An 18,893-nucleotide genomic window follows, 5' to 3' on the forward strand; every position below is an offset into this window, starting at 1 on the left:
TTTTAGTTACTTTTTAGTTACTTTCAGACTTTAGTTACTTTGCACTTAGTTACTTTTAGTTACTTTGTACTTTTAGTTACTTCTTTGCACTTTTAGTTACTTTTAGTTACTTTGTAACTTTTTTAGTTACTCTTTCTTTACTACTTTTGGTACTTTAGTTACTTACTTTAGTTACTTTTCACTCTAGCTTCACTTCTTTAGTTACTTTTGTACTTTTGAGTAATTTTGTACCTTTAGTTACTTTTAGTTACTTTTTAATTTTTAGTTACTTTTATACTTTTAGTTACTTGTTCTTTTAGTTACTTTTAGTTACTTTTATACTTTATTAATTTCTTTTTAGTTACTTTTGCACTTTTAGTCATTTTGTACTTTTAGTTACTTTTGTACTTTTAGTCACTTTTTCATACTTTGCACTTTAGTTACTTTTTAGTTACTTGTACTTTTAGTCACTTCACTTTAGTTACTTTTAGTTACTTTTGTACTTTTAGTTACTTTTGTACACTTTTAGTTACTTTTCACATTTTTGTAATTTTAGTTACTTTTAGTTACTTTCGTACTTTTAGTTACTTTTGTACTTTAGTTACTTTTAGTTACTTCTGCACTTTTTAGTTACTTTTGTACTTTTAGTTACTTTTTAGTTACTCTGACTTTAGTTACTTTTGTACTTTTAGTTACTTATTACTTTTTGTACTTTTAGTTACTTTTTAGTTACTTTTGTACTTTTAGTTACCTTTGTACTTTTAGTTACTTTTTAGTTACTTTCGTATTTTTAGTTACTTTTGTACTTTTAGTTACTTTTTAGTTACTTTTGTACTTTTTAGTTACTTTTGTACTTTTTAGTTTATTTAGATTTTGTCCTTCTGTCCGTATTTTATTATTTTTTTGGGACGGACAGACGAACAGATTTTTTTTTCTTTCGCCCATAAAAAAAATTAAATAAAATCCGTCCGTCTGTCCGTCCCAAAAAAAAATAAAATACAGACCGTCCGTCTGTCTGTCCGTATTTTGTTTTTTCCGGACGGACAGACGGACGCTCCATATATTAATATTAGTGCAGGGTCATAGCGCCACCTACTGATCAGTGTGATAATTATGTTGTTGTAACATTGTCCAATTGACACAAAATTGCTCACGCTACATCAGAGCCCCTACTTGAACAGATATATTGTAGGTAATAATAGTGATGGCGCCACCTACTGGCAACAGGAAGTAAGCTTTGTTTTACAACTATCATTCGATTTACATAAAATGTTCACAGTGTGATGTGCAATTGATAGTGTGGACCGTAATGAGCAATTAGCAGGCAAGGATCGACATCGCGTGACGGAGGCAGGAAGTGAAGCGTTTATCCTTGCCGCAGTGCAACGCGGAGACATGCGTGTGCTCGGGCCCTTTAGTGCTACAAGGTAGCAGTGGTGTTTCAGATCATATAAATGTGTGTGTGTGTGAGAGAGAGACAGACGCTTAAGTCTGTTTCTTTCTCTCTTACCATCACTTCTGTTTTTAACTTCAATCTTATCTTGCATTCATTTTCATCTACTTGACCATCCTCTCTCTCTCTCTCTCTCTCTCTCTCTCCCTCCCCTCCCTCCTTCCCTCCTCCCTCTCTTTCTCTTTGCTTGTAAATGCACTGTCAGTCTGCACTTTTCTTTCTGCATCACATTACTATTATCACAACCTATAATCATGAGCCTTCTCACCTTCACACAGAAAGAAATAACTGCCTATAATTGGAAGTTAAGAGGTCGAGTTTGTGATACTACACCTCTACTTCCTGAGATGAGCACGTAAACACATGGACTGGATCCAAGATCAATGCGTTTTCCCACTGCCATGAATTAGAATTTTTATTTCAATTTGAATTCAAATCAGACAATCAATTCAAATTAAAAATAAAAGTGTAACCTCTGTCAGCAAGGAAACAAGGAACTTATTGGTTGTTCTAATTTTCTGATATAAACATTACAATTGTCTGTATATAAAGATGGACGACATGACATATTCCAAAAAGTAACGCCACCTGGTGCCTGGCTCCAGTATTTGGCCAGAAGTCCTGCCTCCTCCACGTTAGTTGATGGGACATGGACCAAATAAAGTTAAAATACATTTTAAATACATTTTGCTCAATGTTATGTTGTTTTCTATGATGTTTTCTGTTCTTATAAGTAGTTCTTATCCAAGTGTTAAATAAGATAAGATAATATAAAACTTTATTAATTCTTGAGTCACAAGAATGGGACGAACAGAAGAACAACCTGAAAACATCATCCCTCCGGCCACTGGGACTGTCTCTGGCATGGAGGCATTATCACAATTAAAGAAATGAGAATGGAGACACTAAAAAAACACAAAAGTTTAAAAACTATTTTAATTGAACTGCAGGCAGCATTTTAAACAGGCTGACCAGAAGTCTGTCTGAATAATGAAGCCAAATAGACACATTGACATGAACCTGCTGTGACAAGCTGATGTGCACACCTGCTGCTCACCGTCACGTCAGATAACCCTCTCTCTTTTTCTATCAGGTTTATTGTTTGTTTGTTCGATCTTTTTTTTGTTCCCACCCTTTTATTTTCACGCCGCAGATTGAAGCATTTGAGTGCAATAGAGGGGAATTGTGGGTATTGATGAAATGGAAACCTGCTGCCCAGATGGCCTTCATGCAGGTCCTTTGTTTGGAGGTGAGGGACAAAACCAAGTACAGCCAGCATGTCAGAGTCAGTCAGTCAAGTGTGTATAGGTCAGCGTGTACATGTGCATCTACTGTGAATGAAAGAAAGGATCTTGTAAACACACACACACACACACACACACAGTCATTGCCTCCAGCTGGAGTGAATTATTTTGCCTCCTTACCGTCTTAAATCTTCTGTTTTCCGCAGCGCTGCAGGAGCACCGGGGTCAGACTGGAGTCACAGGCTTTCCTCAGAGAGACAGAGGACATTTTAAGTCCCCTCAAGTTTACTGCTGTTGTTTTTTCCACATGTCTGATGGAGACAGGAATGCTTTGGGCATCACACTGAGAGTTTAGTCTGAGGTGAGACATGAGAACATTTTGTCTCTTGTCTCACATTTAGACTTTCACTGCTCATTCAATGTTTTTAAGCTTCTTATAAAAAAGAGGGGATGAAACGTTTGGTTATATTGTGACCTTGGTTCTCTGAGTGAAAAGACTCCAACTCCTGCATATGTAATATGCATAGTGGAGAGATAGTCTCGATACAATATAGAACTTGAGGCTTTAGGGTTGAAACTTGTTTGTGATTGGCCAGTGATCCTAGAACACTCTAAACCTGTCAAATATCATCTGGGTTCATTATTACCTCTATAATATTCCTTATTGAAAAGTGTGTCTGACATACAGGATGCTCACAAGCTCATTAGCGTTGGCCACTGTATTATAGTTGATAATGGTAGGGATGGCTAAGCTCATTAGTTAACATACAAATGCTAAATATGCCAAATGCATTTTATTTCCACTGAATGATTTTTGAGATGCAGAAATTCCAAATTTTGTGACTCTTTTTTTTACAAAACGCCAAATTGGGCCAAATAATCATCCACAAGTTTGTATTGAGAAAGGAGAGAATTTAGTTCCTGCTTAGTTTGACTTACATTCTGTCCATCTGTTTTCCCCGTACCAGCGTTTGTAAAGGAGTTCCTTTAAACATCAGCTTGCTGTTTTTTTAACGTCATCAGTCATCGCTTTGTTTATTTCCCCTGCTCTGAACATGCTGTGTGCAGCCCTACGTGTGATTAGAAAGTCATGCCACATTTGACACAATCAAAGCTTACACGCACACCGACACACACAGGGTAGATATGTAGTACTTACACAACCTAATCAGATATATTAACACGTTTACACTTGTTGGCTTGTTCTGATTACTGGGGCCTTGTGTGGCTGTCTGCCTAAATAACAGCATTGCATTGTGGGTAAACACAGTGATGTGTCAGAAACATGATGGTTCAATAGCATTTCTTGTCAGAATTTGGGGAAAATTACATGAACAGTTGATAACTCTGGTATCACTAAACACCCAGGTTCATTACATTTGGTAATAAACCATATAAGGCATTAGTACCGGAAAGGGAGCGAAGCCTCCTCCAGTCTCGATTAGAGAAGGCAAACATTCCACTATCACTGGTTATAATATATAAAGCAACTGTGTGTTTGCTTTTGAAATTACCATTTTTAGATTATTTTATTTTAGTTTCTCTAATCCTCCCGTCACCTGCCTGGTTGGCATCAGTCAACTAGTTAATCTGATGTTGTAGGTGCAGCAGGGTATCACACGTATTCTTGGTAACCCAGAGTATTAGCGCACAGTCTATGTAATGACATTACATGCAGCTGAAAGATCAGGGATGACCCAACTGATGCATACTTTAGATCACAGTAGATTACAGAGATTCGGTGCTGCATTAATCACCTGTAGATTAGCTGGAGCCTATTACCCTTCACAATGACATTTCAAGGACAATATATTTGATACTTTATTTTTAATGACAGGATGTATTACTACACACTGTGCAACACAACTGCACGACTTAACTTTAAACCTAACATACACAGCCACATCAGTAAGAGTAAAGCATCTGTAGAGTATCTTGCATTGAAGAGAATTTGAGCTTGCCCTTTGTTTTCAAATTCAATAACCAACCACAAGCTATTGTTGTATGTTACCAAACCAGAAAATGGAAACAGAATAAATTGACCATGCATCTGCTCATTCTTCATTAATTGTAAAACGCTACCAAAGTTGTTTTTATTTATTCAGTTGGAAGTGAGTTTGGCTGTGCTCCACACAGCTGCAGGTAATCTGCTGACTGTATGACCTGCATAATGCACAACCAAACCTAATAATCCTGATTCTTACCATAATCCTCAACTCAAACCACGAATCAGATCCTTCCATACTACTCATCTTACACGCACACTGTTGCTCACCCTTCTCTTCCATGTGCAAAACAAGCAGCCGCAAGACACACAAGCACACATTCGCACAACTTAATCACTACCGCTGTCGCTGCCCTATTTTCCATATGTAACTGGGGCACCTACATCCAGCCAGCTGTATTAATGCAGACCAGTGTGTGTGTGTGTGTGTGTGTGTGTGTGTGTGTGTGTGTGTGTGTGTGTGTGTGTGTGTGTTCCCAGCCATCTGCACAAATGCAATCTAGTGCTGCAGGCAGAACTCTAGCATCAGTCACAAGGGGACCGATGCTACAGAGAGCGGGGTTGGGTGTGGGGGCAGCAGGAGAGTTACTGCAGTTTTCTTGTAGAGAAACGGGGAAAGAAAGAGAAAAAGAGTGATGCAGTGGAAACGGGGGAAGGAAGGCTCTGGAGTAAACTAAAAAAAGATAAAGATAAGGTAAAGAGAAGTACACAAGGTCATCATGAAAGGAGTTAAGAAGTAAAATATCCCGAGACAAAAAGATGGTTGGGGTCTTGAGAGTGAGGATTAAATGAATTAAGACCAAAAGGTTACTAATGTCACTCAAAACAAGCATCATCTTTTGTGGTGGTACAAACTGTGCAAAGCAGCAGCTGAAGTAAACTGAATTATTGGGGAATTCATGTGTTTTAAAATCTTGACCCCATGTTTATAACCGATGTGTGTAAATGAAGGGTACTTAGGAAAACCTCTGCAATTGGTCCAGTAGACTGACTCCACTGGCAGCAACGACACGGCAGCAGCAGCTACAATGTTATCTTATGGGGCAACTGTGACAGTCCAACAAAAGTGATTTTTTTTCACCAATAAAAGGCTCAATTTGTTAATCTGAGTCTGGCAACATTACACATGTTACTACACGTTACACATTATACATACATATATTTCCTGTAAACTTTGCACCTTGCAATATTTGCACAACCGCATCAGTATTACTTACATTCATTCATTCATTCTACTCAGCAAGATACTTTATTTTAGTTTATAATTTATATTTTAGGTGTATATTTTATTTAAATAATTTATTTTTATTTTTATTTTTATTTTATTTTATTTCAGTTTGTATATTCAATTTTGAATAAAAATGCTTTTTGCTTGTGTGGTTTTTCAAATATTTTTGAGCATGTGACACAAGAATTTCATTGCCAGCAACTGTATGTAATTGTTTTATTTAGCACACTTTATAGTATGTATGTTTTCTTCATATGGTCTGATAAGGTGGTCCAGTCAGTCAGTCAGTTAGAACTGCTTCCTTACAACGTGAGGGTTCTCAGTTTGAATCCCAGCCTTTCTGTGTGGAGTTTGAATTTTCGTCCTGTGTTTGTGAGTTTTCTCCGCGTACCCATAGTCCAAAGACATGCAGATGAGCGTTTGGTTAATTGGAGACTAGGTGTGAATAGCTGCTTGTCTCTGTATGTTGGCCCTGTAATGTACTGGTGACCAGTCCAGAGTGTAACCTGCCTCTTACCCAATGTCAGCTGTGATTGGCTAGGCTCCCCCAAGCAACCCTTAAAGGATAGGCAGCAGAGATACTGCAAGGATACTTTTTCCACATTGTTCACCTAAAGTGATGGATTATCCTCGTCTATACAGCACCATGTCCTTGTAAAATGTTTTAATTGGATTTTTATTAAATAATAGGAGCATGCAACTTCCTGGAGGTTAGCCGAACATGCAACACAACACACAGGAGAAGCTTCTGACTGTGACAAACACTGTCCATGATCAAGATAGAATGTTTATGTTAATAATTGGTAAAAGACAAGAATTCAGCAAATGTTAAGTTTATTTATCTTCCCTGGTGATGTCTTTAAGTGGCCAGTGCCCTAGCTGGCTTGCTCTCAAGGATAAAAATATTTTGTTGTGCAAAATTGCAGCAGAGCTTTGCAGAAACAGCTTGTTCTCAGCAGCTTCAAGGGGATGTCAAATATTTCACAAATAAAACAACACATCAGACCAGAGCTCCAGTGTCCTGATATTGTTTATTTTATTGCCCATCTGGTCAGTTCTTGATAAAACCAAGGTCTTGTCAGCCATGAAAGTGTTCAAGTCAAGGTCGCATTCAAAAATCGGGGCAATTAATCACCCCAAGCTGATCACTGCTTGCATTTAGTTATAAGCTCATTGAATAAGATCGTCTCGTTCTTTGTAACCACAAAAGGTTGAAAAATTATCAAAACATTCCTAAATCCCAACAGCTTTTTAATCAGCATGTGGATAAATGCACGTACACACACACAGAACACTATCATTCTCATACACAGACTCTGAGGAGTGTTGTTGGATTGTTGTTGCAGCTGAGGAAGACGAATAGATCAAGCTCACAAAGGTCAAACGTCAAACAGGCCAGGGGAATGTTTGCTGTTATCTGTATTTAAACTCTGTGCGTGCTTGTATGGGCACAAGCATTCATGTCCATGATATTACACTACATACTACAATCTGCACAGCATATGTCTATACTCTCTATGTGTCAATGCATATGTGTATACGCCTGAGCCTTTCAAATTTAAAAAAGAGCTCAGAAGTAGAGATGAAGAGGATGAAACCAGGAGATTATGGAGAAGTCACATTCCAATCCAATGTTTTCACTTTAATCTGCTTATGATTTATGAATCTTGTGTTGTTTTTTCTTACGGGGTAAATTTATGTTGCAATCAAACTATCCATGACAGAAAATTAATATCCAAGAAAAACACATTACACTGTTTTTCGGTGTTAAAAATAATCCATTCATCTTTTTGGAAGAGGGTTTGAATTTTAAAGAGATGTCTCATTTTGGCTCATATTGACATATTTTTACATTGTTTGTTATGGAAGAAGCAAGCAGTCTTCACACTTTACTTGCACTTGTGTGACACACAGTATTTACAGTGCAGGTTTAGGAAAAGGAAGCATGTGACTTCTCTGAAGATGGATTATTTTATACATAGAGTAGGACTGAGGGATGGGGGGGCACTACAATTATAATTTATCTAGAGGGTTGTCACAAGGTAGTGCTCTATGAATTCAGTGAATTTATACCTTCCTCTAGACAAAAAGGCTAAATAATTTTTTTTCATATAGGGAGGGTAACACATCAGGTTGGCATTCTGCTAATGCATGCTGATCGGTCAGTTAAGGATTACAACTGATTACAACGGTACAAGTTCCTCGATGGTACTCGTGTGGGACATAAGCCTCAAGTCTGAGGAAAGTGAAGGAAGTTAAACGTTTTTTAAAGGAAGACCAGGAGGTTCATCATGTTTGACAGTCAAATGTAAATCAGGCTAATGAGTCATGGCGGCGTTAATAACATTTCACACTTACACAAGAACTATCTCTGGTGAAAACTAAATGATGAATGCCGTGAAGTGTCTTGTGATGCGCAAACTTGGAGCCCATCAACTATTGGCTGATGATGAATTAGCCTCTGGGGACAATGGCCAATATTTTGGGGCATCCAGTGTAGAAGGCAGGACAAGACTCCGTCTTCCATTCACAGTACAATGTTTACAGTCCGGCTAGTTTTTTACAATCACATGAAAGAAAACACAAACAGCCCTACTTTTTGTCAGTGATAAGGTTCATTCAGGCAAATCTTTATTAACAGCTATCTGCATGTGAGCATTCATTCTGGACTACCTCACATCGCTCCTTAACCAGCTTGGACGTTGTGAGAGTATAAGTTCTCCTTATATAAGAAATGACCTGGTTGCTGTCTAGGGGTGGCCCCACAGTACATAGAAGAGTAGATAAAGCAGTTTTGGGAATAACATCTTTCACCAGCTTCACAAACCCACACTAAATAACTAGTACAGATCAATTGCTGTGGTTTAGCCACAAAATGTAAGGTGTCATACAAACATTTTCTAAAGCCATTGTCTTAGAAAGAAGATAGTGAAGCCGAAGAAAAATAAAGTTTGGCTGCACGTCTCCTTGATTGACATGTTTCTTTGCTCAACCAAGAGATGTCTGTTCCACCTCAGCACGACCACTTTGCCTTTGGATAGACTTGCTTCAAACCATTGTTGCAGAAACTCCCAAGTGTCACGAGACAGAGTTGGAGCTGTCTCGTTGGACCAACGTCTTTCCACAGTCAGTGGTCTGAAGACTGACATGTCTGGATTGAAAATAACGTGTGCTAGATTCTCCTTGGAACAGTAAGCTAAACTGTGCTGGTATTTTTGGAGGAAACTTGACACCTAAAAATGAACAAATTTATGGCAATACTCATTCTTTATTAATCTCCACCATCATATTATTTAGAGCTACCTTTATGATTTATCTTGAACCAATGGGATACACAAGACTTCATCCAACATACATGGGGGACTTATCTTTCATGATGGATGTTAACAGCCTCCACACAAACATCGAGACATTGTTGGGCATGGCGGCCATCAAAAAGTGATGAAAAACCCAATGGAAGGGGGACCAGATCAAGAAATCTTTTCCCTCCTCCACCTTAGCCTCATTAGAAATTCCTTAAAATTCAATGGATGATATTACCTCCAGGTAAAACGAATGGCTATGGGCAAACGATTTGACCCTGCTTATGTCCACAATACTTCAGCTATATGGACCCACTCTGACTTCCAAGCATTTATGGATACACTAAGCAAACACTGCAACTTGATTAAAGTGAAACACAGGGGAACCTTTTAGACACTACAATCTACAAAGGACCGGACTTTGAGAGAACAAGAAAGCTACAAATGAAGGAGTACTTCAAACTGACAGACACAAATGCTCTGCCACATAAACAGAGCTTTAACCCGAAGCATGTCTTTGGAGGGATAGTAAAATCCTAATTACTGAGATTTGACAGGATTTGTTTGAGAAGGGAAGATAAACCCCAGACAGAGAAAACACTCTTCCTGACAATAAGACAGAGGGGATTATCCTGGAGTTTTCTTCAGATGTCTACATAGACACACAAATTATGAGAACACCAAGAGAGGAGCAACAGATCCTTCTTTTGATCTCAGTTTACTCCAACTATGACCCTATAACTCTCAAAAAGAATTTCCAAAAGATTCTGGCAAACACTACACTGTGAGGGCCAAACTGAAGCCACTAATGACGGGCATGGAAATACCAAGGGACCCCAAAGTGGCTAAGAACTGTACTACAGGATCAGTGAACCCACTACCACAATACACCCACATGACACTCATATTCAGTTTACTTAATCCAGTGTAGAACTCGACTCTCCCGTGGTCACAGGGCTAACACCCGCCTGGTTCAACGCTTTCAAAAACATGGACTCAACAACATGATCCAGAGGTATGGCATGGCTCAGAAGACTGGAGTCCAGGTTCCCCAATGGATATAACGAAAGATCCACCATGGGGGCATAGCATAACTAAACCTGGACCAATAAAAAAGGGGACTTTATACTCAAAGATATATACAAGGTTAATGATGTTCTTGTTTATGCTGACTTCAATGCACTGTTATTTTAATACTTAAAACCTAACCAGGACCTGAGACACGTTGTTTTGGCTCATTAGGACCGCGCTTTGGTCCCCATGAGGCCCACTGGTCGTGACAGGAACAGTATTTATGTTTGAGAAAGTTCAAAAGAGGTAACAAAAACAGTAAATACACACACACACGCACACACACACACACACAGTGAAATATACTGTAAGACCTTCATTGTTGCCAAAATTGATTTCCCCAATTCATTGAGTGTCTTGTGTCCTGCACAAACAGACAGCAGGTGCCAGTCCCTGCTCTAATCAGCTGCATGTTTGCAGTAATAATGGGTTTCTCTTATAATTTATGCTACATGATTAGATTACAGAGCAATCTGATTGGTCTAAATTAGTATCTAATGAGAGCGTGGTAATGAAGTTACAGGATGTTCCAGGAAGTTGGGAGGCTTCTGAGAGCATATCCTTGAATAACACTCACAACAATACACACATGCACACAGTTACACACAGTTTGTTTCCTCAGCTGTGTATTTGCATCCAGCTGAACAGCACTGGACTGATTTCAAAGTTTAACACACACACACACACACACACACTTGTTTTAGTTTTACCAAAACTGCTTTTTTGAAGGACCAAGCCTGCAAACTAAGCAGTAGAAATGTATATTGGTGACCTGACCTTCATATTAAAGTAAACATGTCTGTGCAGAATTTATGGAACTGCAGTCAGCAGCCAGACTCAGTCCAATGGTAACTCAATTCATCAAGAATACTAGCAGTTTAACATGTTGGATATAATTCCTGAAATCTGTGCAAAAAAATAAAATATTTAAAATCTCTATACGATTTTCTGAGGGGACTGAGAGTAGCTATTGGTTTTTTTTCTGTGAATTTATCAGGGAGAGCATATTATAACATATATATAATTGCAGTGAATTCTTGTTTTTCTGTTGTTTTCTTGGACATATAGTGAAGTAAGTCATGAACTTCAACCAGTGGTCAGCTTGTGTTTTATCTTTCAGCTCCAAAACAAACAAAAACAATGCAACCATCTTACAAAAGTATAATAAAGAAAGTCCAGGCTGTCTAGGGCAGTGGACATTTTGTTTGCTGCAACACTGGTGCTAATGCTGTGTTTTCTAGTAATCCTGTAGGTAAAAACACTGTCCCAGAGATATTATGCACTGATCACGGAGATTAACAAGGATTTCGCATATCAGCCGCCGCAGAGACATCTAGGAAAAATATATATATTCATGTTCCAGCTGGAGAAAGAGGCATCACTTTGCTTGTCCTGTCGAAGATTAAATGTCCACACAGCTTTTATAGTGTAAAAAGGCACACATTGGGAGGGTAAGTATCGGGGGTTGGTGCACCAGCTCTCACATACAGACACTTGTAAATACACACTAAAAAACCCACATGCAGATTCAGGCAAAGGGCAGCCTACTCACACGACCTTGTGAGGTTGCCTCTATGATCTTTTAATTTGCATGGATCAACTCTAATCCCCAATCCTGCTCATCTCTTTTCCACTCTGGTGACCCTGGTGGAAAAAATAAAAGCAAGGCAGGATGTGTGGATTATTGCTTGTTTGTGATAAAGTCGTCTGAGGTTTCAGTTTGTCCGTCATCACTTAGACACTCCAGTGAAAATTATTTTGACCCTATATCATAGGGTCATATTTGTTCCCAAATGCAATCTTAATGCAATTTAACCCATAACTCTACAAATGAAATAAAAAATCTGCTTACTAGCTTTGTTTTTATACCTGCACTATTAAATAGAAATATTGTAGCCATAGTGTGTATCACTGTCTGGATATTGCGAGATATACATGTATTATATTTAGAAACGATCAGATTTCTAATAGAATTTAAAATAAAGTTGTGCTTTTATGCTTTTAATAATTCAAACCCTGTACTTATCCAATATCCTTGTAAACAAATAAAAAAATATGTTATTAACATTAAAGTTGGGTATCACGTGGGATTTTTTCGATGCCCGTGCTCACTCCATACTTTTAAAACGGTTCTGGTCTGAATTGTCTCGCGGGGCCATGGACGCCCACAGCTGCTGTTCTTTTCATAGGGTCAAGCAAGTAATCTACAATCGAATGTATCCTTGCATATTCAGGGGCTTCTTTAAGTTTGTCATGTTCCTCCCTTTATTCTGAATTGTTTTAATATATTTGCTGCGTGTCACGAGTGTCGGAATCATTAAACGTAAAATACAGCCCCAATCCCCCCCCCCCTTTTAGCTTTTAGCATTTTGTTGATGTGTTGACTCGAGTTTGAGGTAGTTACTAGTTAACTGTAGGCTAACGTTACATGCTGCCAGAGCCATGTAGAGAGTGTGTTGCCAACAGAGTTTGGTGCTACGTTAACTAGACGTGCGATAACGTTTATGATGCCTGTTACCAGGGCATTTATTCAAGTACATAGCTCAGGCACCGAAATCTGTTTTGTGATTTGGTCCAGTGGGTAAAAGCTGTGTAGGAACTGATACCCAATCTCAATTAACATCAGTGCTATAACAGAGGCTTTGGAGGAGAAAATAAATGATGGACATTTTCTGAAATGTCTAACTGGAATTAAAATGGAGTGGAAAAAGAAATATGGAAAGACGGCAATGCAATTATAGAGAAGGTTACAGGAAAAGCTGTTGAGTGAGAGACGTGGCTGTAGAGGAAAGAGGGCAGAGTGATGTGAGAGAGATGAAAGAGGAAAACAAGTGAGAGGGCAGCAGTGATTCATTATTGAAGACCACACCCCTCGGGGGCGCACAAAATACACACACAGACACAGAGATGCAGATTTACACATGCAAGGTGGTCTAGTGTGTGTGTGGTGACACGCCCCATCAGCCACAGTGACTGACAGTTTATTACTAAACAAAAACCACGAGGAAGATGAAGGTCACTCCTTTCTTCATATATCTTCATCTACATGTCCACAGACAACAAATAGCCCGTATATTAATCTGATCAAGGTCACAAGACCAAGACATCAAACCTTCTGTTGTTGATCTTTCTCCTCTTTCTTTTTGATCAGTTCATTACTTGTCTCTTGTACTGCAGCTCTCACTGGTGTGGTTTCTTGTGTATTTTATATTTACCCCTATTTTGTCTTCATTAGCTGTATAAAAAAAAGATGGACAAGTGAATTCATTGGAACACGTGAACAAGCCAAAGGTACTGTTACTGAAAACATATTTTTAGTTCCAGAGAATGTCTGGGTTTGATTTCTTTAAAGCCGTTTTCACACATGAAGTCCAGAGGATGTCGGCAGAATTGGGTCTCAACTTTCAGATTTTGCCTTTCACACAAGAACGACACAGAAGATTCTCAGCTCAGACACATTCACAGCAACACAGAAATCCTGGGGGTCTTCAGGTAAGGGGTGGCACATTCACTGCACTCAACTCAGGATAGAACAGTAACATACAAGCTAACAAGCTAACACAGCCAGCAAGTAGCCAACGCAATTATCCATGTCCGAGCATGATGTGTATCAAATCACATTGAATTGATTGGCTAAACCCTCTTCGGTTTGGTGAGTTAGCTATCCCTTATAGCTAGCTGCTAGCTCCAGCTCTGGTTGTTGGCGTGTGACGATGTGTGAGCTAGTTGTCTCTTATAGCTAGCTGCTGTGTGACGTATGCCACAGGTCTGTTCAGCAGAATTACACTGTGCATTTCCAGGACTCCAGGGAGCGCTATATGTTTGTATACATTCGAAAAACTAAATGATTTTGAAGCTGGTATTTTAAGGTTTCAAACTGTTGTTTTCCTACAAAAGCACATCAAATGTTAGCTTAGTTAGTCAAAGAGGATTTTGGTCGATTTGTGCCACTTGCATTATCATTGTAGCTATGTCATTCTCACTGCAGAAATTCTTCTGCTAAAACTAAAAAGACAAGCATCCACACCCTCCCTGCTGTCTCCACACAAATCAGACAGCATCTCCTCTACAGATGCATCCATGAATAATGACTGCATAATTCATTTTGATGCGGAGTGGTCTGACACACACACATACAATCACCCTTATCCCACACCACCCTCATAACTCCATGTTCAACTGTTAAACTGTCAGCACCCCCATGACTCAGCCCCCTTCATTTGGCTAATATGACAGGCTCAGTGTGTAAATTACATGACCTTTGTTCATTCATCCATACCATTTGTTTTCATTTGCACGTTAGCTTGTGCGATGTTATGCCACAACCCGTGCTCACAGCCCTCTGCACGTAGGACGGTCCATGTGAAATATTCAAACCCTCCCATGGGCCAATTACTGTAATGTAGGCATATTTACATATATGGAGGGTGTGAGGGGGTAAAAGATAAAGGGAGGATGGGTGGATGTATGGGGAGTTGGAGGGTCAGAGGAATGAGGAGAGGATGGGATACAACTGAAGAAGGGTGGGTGAAAGAAACGACATCACTGAAATTGTCACTGAGCATTTAGGCTTTTGGCTTAAGATTTTTTTGACTGTTAAATTCAAAATACCTGCTTGTTATCTAAGTTTACATGGCAACCAGTTTCATTTTGCACATCGCAGGCAGGCTGTAAATTAAAAAACACAGTTTGTTAGCGTTGCTCAGATTGGTTCTCTGAAACTACCCTTTAATAGTCGTAATCTCTGTAGCAGAATCAATATGTTGCTCCCGTCACCTGAGATGTCTGTGTTGTTGTGAGCGTCTCTGACTGAAGAATCTCCTGCTGCGTTATTCCTTTGTGAAAGGAAAGCTTAAGATAAAGGTGTGGAAAAAGGCTGTGCACTGCTGAAGTAGAGACGATAGGCTGGTTAGCAAGTGTTTGATGTGGTGTCCGTATAATTGAAAAAAATAGCTCCCAACTGCGAAATATTTGCGTGAACACCATCTTAAGTCAAAACATGAAAACTTTGGGGTGACTTCATCACTTATAAACCAAAGAGGTATCAGCTGTAATATAAACTCATACCCTTCAACACAATTTGTTTTCAACATGTTCTTTGCACACTCTGACTTCAAAGCACATGAACATACCCATGTCAGAGCAAAAATCTCAAATCTCTGGATCTGGGACCTTCCAAGGAGCAAGTGAATGCACAGTGTGTTCATGTGTTGTTGGGGACATATTTTAAAAGAGGGCTGATAGGCGGAGACATGATGTATTGGTTGTAGCCTGCTCTTGCTAGCTTTTCCAGGATTGCCAACTTTAGGATTATTATTTTAATTTCGGCCAATAGATCCCTTTCACCTAAATCCTACACACTGCACATTTAATGAGGAATTTCAACCTCTTGTGATAATTCTTGTTTTTGGAAGCAGGAGCTCTGTGTTGCAGGGAGAAATGTGGAATAACTGAACAATGAAAACCCCTCTTTGGTTGAGGAGGGAGTAAAATCATATTGTTCTTGAGACAACTGTGCAGGCAGTGAAATGATCTCCAGTATTATCTTTGTATATGCAAAACTGGCCTCAAAAACCTATTATTGATTGTGTTGACTCTGCCATCAGGGATTTCTCACATTTTGACACTTTGACACATCACAGCTGGAGCAGCACAGGTGTAAATACCCCAAAATTAATGATGGCTGAATTCAGGGTAGCTGCTTTCCTGTCAGAGTCCTGGAGATGAGCATGTTGGCTGACAGAGCGACAACTAATGTCATTAGTAACTGTGATCAGTCAAAATGTCGGCTGTGAAAAGGTTTATGATTACTTAGTACTCATTCAAGTTTAATTAAAGCAGCAGCTGACAGAACTAATCTAAAATCAAATCTTTTAAAATTAAATGTTGAGGCTTGGAGCTGCTCCTCTTTCCATGTGATAGGTTTGTTGATTCAAGTTATGACTATGTGACACAACCAGACTGGATAAACCTGGTTAACTTGCCCAAAAAGCATGAGGTTTATTCGATTCTCAGTGTGGAGCTCATCAGCACTAAGGCAATACCAGCTCCAGTGTGTATTGGCAAACATTTCGAAACAGTTAGAGGGTTCAGTGGCTCATCTCACTGTAAATCACTGAAGCTGAGGAACGAAAGCACCTGTAAAACCCGACATGAAGCGAAGAAGCTAAAGTGAGACAATGACAACACACACACACAAACTAAGATTAAGGACATTTTGCCAGGTCCAACAAATTATGATCTTCGGATTCATCCTGCCTAATGATCAGGATCCATCTGGCACATTCTGCGACTGTGTTTCATTAATCCAAGCTACACTGTGATGGAACCTGTAAATGTACCTAAATAAACTATTGATAACACTCGCTGAACTGATGGCATTTAACTCGGAAAATCTGCCTTTTCTTTTAGTGCACCTGACTCGTGGAACAAAATACAGCACACCCTTATATTAAAGGGGACATAGCATGCCCATTTTACCACAAGTTGATATGGTTCCTTGGGGTCTTAATGAAATGTCTGTAACATACTTTGGTCAAAATACCACAAGGATCATTTAAAACAGCACCCTTTTTACCCTGTATAAAACAGCCCTCCACAGACCTGTTTTGACTGCCTGTTCCTTTAAATGCTAATGAGCCAGCTCCCCCTCCCCTCTCCCCATGATTTTAAACGATATAAATTACATATTTTATATGATATAAATTATCAAATATGCATCCCATACTTTGTATTCCCTTGTTGTCCTGGAGTTTTAATTTTCCCAATCACATAATTAAATGTCCCCTCTGCCCATCCACTACAAGCACACAAGCAGACAGACAGAGAGAGAAAGAGAGGTGGGGGGCTATGAAGACCATCATTTACCCCCGAACCCCGACATTCAGGTACAACAACAAGCGGAGAAAGCAGAATCGCGGGCTGACCTTATATGTACAGTCTATGGGGCTGACCAGCGGAGAAATGCTCGTCCGTGTGAACAGCCAGGCGGCTGCGTGCTGGAGAAGCGCTGCGCTGCCTCGCAGCGGCACTTCCGCGTCGGTGTACCCCGGCGTAACTACTGTAACCCGGCGGAACTACTGTAACCGGGCGGAACTACTGTAACCCGGCATACAGTAGAGCTGAACACTGCGGAAGTCTTCCACACAGCTGGCAGTGTGGAAGACCGTCGCGAGCAGCGCAGCGCCGTTCTCCAGCACGCAGCCGCCTGGCTGTTCACACGGACGAGCATTTCTCCGCGCTGGTCAGCCCCATAGACTGTATATATAAGGTCAGCCCGCGATTCTGCTTTCTCCGCTTGTTGTTGTACCCGTTGAATGTCGGGGTTTGGGGTTACAGTAGCGCTGAACACTGTGCGGAAGTCCTCCACACTGCTGCTGTGTGGCGCTACACAAATTCCAGCTCACGCACGGGAGAGCGGTCGCTCCCGAGCAGCTGCTGCAGCCTCCCAGTCCCAACGATCCAGACAAATGCCACATGTGAGTGAATCGCGGGCTGACCAGCGGAGAAATGCTCGTCCGTGTGAACAGCCCGGCTGCGTGGTTGGGAACGGCGCTGCGCTGCCTCGCAGCCTCGGTGTAAACCCGGAAGATAGTGTGGGGGACGGGGGGCCAAGACCATGTAGGAGACTTCCAGTGTATTGTTACGACACAATACCCAGGAAGCGCAATCGAGTCGCTCAAGCATGACGTTTCTGACTTAGAGGAACTATAACAAAACGCAGCAGTGTTTTTTCCCAGAGTTTTTGGGTTGGTAGACATGCCAGATACCCTCATTAACCTGTAGAAGCACTAACAAAGTGGAATTTGCATGCTATGTCCCCTTTAAGTCCCCTTCAACCCTTTGGACATTTTTGAAATTTGATTTTAAAGGGGACATAGCATGCCCATTTTACCACAAGTTGATATGGTTCCTTGGGGTCTTAATGAAATGTCTGTAACATACTTTGGTCAAAATACCACAAGGATCATTTAAAACAGCACCCTTTTACCCTGTATAAAACAGCCCTCCACAGAGCGACCTGTTTTGACTGCCTGTTCCTTTAAATGCTAATGAGCCAGCTCCCCCTCCCCCATGATTTTAAACGATATAAATTACATATTTTATATGATATAAATTATCAAATATGCATCCCATACTTTGTATTCCCCTTGTTGTCCTGGAGTTTTAATTTTCCCAATCACATAATTAAATGTCCCCCTCTGCCCATCCACTACAAGCACACAAGCAGACAGACAGAGAGAAAAGAGAGGTGGGGGGGCTATGAAGACCATCATTTACCCCGAACCCCGACATTCAACGGGTACAACAACAAGCGGAGAAAGCAGAATCGCGGGCTGACCTTATATGTACAGTCTATGGGGCTGACCAGCGGAGAAATGCTCGTCCCGTGTGAACAGCCAGGCGGCTGCTGTGCAGAGAACGGCGCTGCGCTGCCTCGCAGCGGCACTTCGCGTCGGTGTACCCCGGCGTAACTACTGTAACCGGCGGAACTACTGTAACCCGGCGGAACTACTGTAACCCGGCGTACAGTAGAGCTGAACACTGCGGAAGTCTTCCACACAGCTGGCAGTGTGGAAGACCGCTGCGAGCAGCGCAGCGCCGTTCTCAG

General features: G+C 40.4%; 1 pseudogene; it reads left to right on the forward strand.

Moving 5' to 3' along the window:
- LOC118105686 overlaps window positions 1–10,275 on the forward strand; it is a 21,169-nt pseudogene extending 10,894 nt beyond the window's left edge.
- Window positions 10,276–18,893: the final 8,618 nt, after the last annotated feature.

This window comes from Hippoglossus stenolepis, chromosome 4 (genome assembly GCF_022539355.2).
Source record: "Hippoglossus stenolepis isolate QCI-W04-F060 chromosome 4, HSTE1.2, whole genome shotgun sequence".
In the NCBI taxonomy this organism is placed as follows: Eukaryota; Metazoa; Chordata; class Actinopteri; order Pleuronectiformes; family Pleuronectidae; genus Hippoglossus; species Hippoglossus stenolepis.